Below are 5,225 nucleotides of genomic sequence, written 5' to 3' on the forward strand. Positions count from 1 at the left end.
TGATAAAAAAATTGTCATAAAATTAAGGATTTTTCATATATTATTTTATATTGGGACCTTGAATAAGTTCGCGCTGATTTTTCGTGAAAAGTAATGTTTTATTTTAAAAAAAGTCGTAAAAAACATGTCACTGAAAGCATTGTCCATCGCTAGCCTCTACTTTTTCCCATCTTTCTGGCAGCATTTGAATTCTACGTCGGAAAAACGACACGTCTTTTGAGGCTATCCAAGAGTCAACTCATTTGTTAGCATCATCATAAGAATGAAAGTGCTGCTCAGGCAGCCCATGTGCCATCGATCGGAACAGGTGATAATCGGAAGGGGCAATGTCTGGTGAATACGGCGGGTGGGGAAGAACTTCCCATTTAAGCGTTTCCAAGTAGGTTTTCACCGGTTGTGCAACATGTGCGTTGTCATGTTGCAAAATCACTTTATCGTGTCTCTGCTCGTATAGTGGCCGTTTTTCTTTCAATGCTCGGCTTAAACGCATCAATTGTAGTCGATAGCGAGCTCTCGTAATGATTTCGATCGGTTTGAGCAGCTCATAATAAACTACACCCAGTTGATCCCACCAAATGCAGAGCAGAAGCTTCGAAATATGGATATTCGGCTTTCCCGATGATGTTGATGCATGGCCGGGCTTACCCCACGATCTTCTACGCTTAAGGTTGTCGTAGTGTATCCACTTTTCATCGTCAGTCACGATACGATGGAAAAACCATTTCCTTTTCTGCCGTTGAAGCAGCTGTTCACACGTGAAAAGACGTCGTTCGACGTCTCTCGGCTTCAACTCGTACAGCACCCACTGTCCTTGCTTTTGAATCATTCCTAATAACTTCAAACGTTTCGAAACTGTTGTGTGATCAACTCCTAATGATTCTACAAATTCAGCTAGCGTCTGACATGAGTCTTCATACAGTAATGCCTCCAATTCTTCGTCTTCAAACTTTTTTAGTGCGCCAGAGCGTCCATTATCTTCAACAACAAAATCATTATTTTTGAAGGATCTAAACCAATCTCTGCATGTTGTTTCCGACAGAGTATGGTCGCCGTAAGTCTCAACAAGAATTCTGTGTGCTTCAGATGCAGATTTTTTTTTAATAAAGTAGTGCAGTAAAATTCACCGCAAGTACTCTTTTGCTGGCACGAAACTCGACATGTTTAACACTATGAAACAAAAAGTTGTTTACACTTCGGCGAAATGACATACACTGAACTTCAATTTGCTTATCATAATTCCTTATCGATGTGTGCCCATCTTCATCTCCACGCACGCAGTTCTGTTAACGCGATCTGTTGGAAAACAGCGAGAACTTATTCAAGGTCCTAATATTTACAAAGATTTCTGAAAAAATATCTTAAACTCCTTTAAATTTTATAAAGTTTTTTCGGAAATTTATAGAAAGAGAAATTTTAGAATATTTGAGAATTCACATTTACAGGGTAAAGCACTACTTATAACTTAAAAAACTTGCAGATCTGTAAATTATACGTTGCAGAACTTTAAGGAATTTATTACACCTAATACTGTAACATTTCTAAGATTTCTCATTCCATAATTTCCGATAAAAACATAAATCTGAATAGATAATGTATATTGCTTCAAAAATCTTAATAAAAATACAAAAATTCTTAGAAATGTTATAAAATACAATGAGAATTTTTTTCAGAGTGATTTATGCGTTCAATATAATTACTTAGATAGCTCAATAAAATTATTTTTAAAGCTGTATTTATAACTAAATTTTTAGATACTTCAACAGAATCGTTCTTTCTGTGCAATTAAATCAGCTGAAGTCGTTTTATTACCATTTGTAACGCTTCCATAACTATTTTGTTTAGATCTCCTGTGCTGAATGATATTTTCCGAATCAAATTCTGTCCTTTAAAACCCATTTATGTGGTGAATTATTTGCAATTACCAACGTCGGACACTTTACAGAACGAGATAACTTTCGAAAGTAATAAGATTTATATTTTATATAAACAATGAGGAGGATTAATAAAAGAGAATATTATTTCAAAAAATTGTGTTTGTTTCCGGGAGACATAAATGCGTGGCTCGAATCGAAGTTTGGTCGATTGCAATGCGATCCATATTTTTCTGAATATGTGGAACTCTTTAAACGTATGCTCTTAGCAAAGGAACCAAAAGATGTGTTAGTAGAGCCTCTAAAAATGTTGTTTAAAATACTTCATCCCATTTATTATATAAACAAATTCTTATATGAAATAATTTACAATACACAGCCCAACGACAGAAAGAGATACAGATCAAAATATCCAATACGTTCTCTCACATGCAAAGATGTATTCGTGGCGCGTCAAATGTCTGGTGTCGAATCAGCGGGGAATTAGATCCATCGACCAGCAACTTGAAATTCATTTGAAGCAAATTAAAGAATGTTTAGAAACGAGCATGATTCCGCTTGGGCATCTTCATGTTGATTTTTACCTCGATCGGGCTATGCTTTTCAAGGCGATAGCTAATAGAATATGACTTCCAGTAGCATTCGTACGTGGAGAATACGGTGTCTCGTGGATTCAAATACCCATCTCAAGTAATATACGTATTACTTGCGTTAAAATGGTATTTCTCAAATATATTACGTTATTTGTGACTCAATGCATATCTTGCAGATGAAAGACACAAATGAAGGAAAATTATTTGATGCTTGTTTGGATGAAAATAATGAAGATTATGAAAAAAGGATTACGACCGAATTATTAGACAAGACAAATGCCTTCACATATCAGAACAGATATGAGAGAGAAAAAATTTCTCTTTCTCGAGATTATCAATCGACGATTTACCCAACTAAGCTTATAAAACCGAATTTTATCGTTGATTTGATGGATACACCGGGAGATTTTATCCCAATTGGAAGTCCTTGTTCAAAATTATATATATCATACTATTAAAACAGTATCTTATAACATATTGCTATTGGAAACTTATTTATTATTATAAGGATTATAATGTGGCAACAATTTTTTAATAAAATAATATTTTGATTCTAATCAATCCTATAATATCTTTTTAGAAAAAAATCACAAAAAGTTATTACAAAATTCTTGTCTTATATACATATTATTGTATATAACATTTGTTAATTTTTTATAACTATAGAAAATTTTTTACAATTTTACATTTTTAATATTTTATACTTATATATAATTATATAAGAAATATTTTTTCCCGGATTATGCGTATAACTTCAATATATAAAATATTTTACTAAAGTTATCACCTTCAACACAAATCGACACGTGTCGTTAAAAGACATATGAATAAAAAGCATCCATTAAACGCATTTGTACCTAGTATAAAGACATAATGTTGCAAGTATAGTTACGTATATAATTGTTTATCCTTCATAATACTTTGATAAATATTCCGCAATAATAAATGCAATCTAATCTAGATTATCTATATGCACATTCTGTCGCTCAATACTTGCTAGTTGAATGGCATATATATACATACGTTATACGACATTATATATTTAAATAATTATAGCGTTATATATTTAAGTAATTATAGCATTTACTTATTAATTAATGCATATCATAATATTTTTTAGCATTTGCTTATCTTTTTCAAGCGTCAATTATTTTTTATTTGTTAATTATAGCTCTGCATATTTTATTAACGTCGTTAAATAATAAAACGTGAGACATAAAGTAGGATATATATCTTCAAAAATTAATTCAAAGTGTAATATCATAAGAATTATTATGTTAAAGCCTTATGGCTTTTACAGGTAATAGTAAAGAGAATTAGATTTCATGAAAAAAGTCAATATCATGCTCAATTGAAATTAAATCCAAAAAGGATAAAGCATTTGGTGAACTTATCCGTAATTACTACATGGAGTCTAATTGTGGACAATTGGCATTACTTCATTTAATTAAAATTAAAACATATGAAACGGTATCGAATTGAAATAAAATTATCTATAATGTAATATTTATGATCGATCGTAACTATTAAATATTTCATTAGATGTTAGATATCGTTCTAGATAAAAATATAAATTTTTTTTTCAAGGTGATCTATAACTAGTGACCTTAATCTACGTATCTATAAATAAAAATTCCGTGAAAAGAAAAGCAATCTAATCTAGATTATCTGTATGTCTATTCTGTTTTTCAATACTCGTTGAACGGCACTTACATACGTTATATCTCCCAGTGTACATATCTTACAGTGTAGTTCTCTCAAAGTTCCTAGAGAAATTGTGGAATCTATTTCTGAAAATCTTATAAAAAGTATTAAAACGTGTTTGTACTTCGAGCAGCAAAAACTCATTCAGAGTTAAAATACTAGCCGATTCGGAAACTATGACGCTAGAAAGAGCGCTGGCACCATTAATAACTATTGGCGCGGTCTGCAATTTGGCCATGTTCGAAAATTCTCTTGGACAATCTAGGACGTATATCACTTACCTGTATGGTTTAGTCACATGGAGCCTTCTTACGTACTTCGTTTACAGTTTACCTTACATCATTGCTATCCAAATGAAAAGAATATACATCATACATATCATAATGTTACTCACCATTATATTAATTCCCATCAACATCTGCCGTCTTAAGGTAAAAATTTAAAATATATTCCCGATTACTATATAATAATACTTGATCTTTTGATATTATTTATCTTTTGTTTAGTAGTATTTTTAATTGAGAGCATTAAAGGAGCCATAAATTCACAATTACAGGCAAATACAAATTTATGAAAAGTTTTTATAAAAGGCTTTTGTTACCTTCAACTATGACCTACATTTAGTCAAACTCAAGCTATGCAGTCTATCCCATTCTGCCCTCTCGCTAATCTACTCGTTCCTAACAATTCGCATCCATCAAGCCCTCATGTATAATCCTTTTCCTCTTTTCTCCTCTCCTCGTGAAATTTCCTCTGGAGTACCCCAGGGTTCCATACTCGGTCTTTTACTTTTAATATTGTTGTCTCTGATTTGTCTAATGTTTCTCTGACCTCCAATCTCTTCATTTATGCAGACGACATAATTCTTCTGAAATCCTTTCATCCATTCGATGCTTTAACAGACTGTTCCGCTTTAAATAAAAATCTAAAATCTATTGCCGAATGAACAATTTGAGTAGTGAAATATACAAAATTATAGACTTCTTTAATTAATACTATAAAATATATAACAGCGAAATTCAACTGGGTGTTAGGAGTCTCTGAGCTGGATGCTATC

The sequence above is a fragment of the Trachymyrmex cornetzi genome, unplaced genomic scaffold (assembly GCF_001594075.2).
Source record: "Trachymyrmex cornetzi isolate Tcor2-1 unplaced genomic scaffold, Tcor1.1 scaffold131, whole genome shotgun sequence".
NCBI classification, from domain to species: Eukaryota; Metazoa; Arthropoda; class Insecta; order Hymenoptera; family Formicidae; genus Trachymyrmex; species Trachymyrmex cornetzi.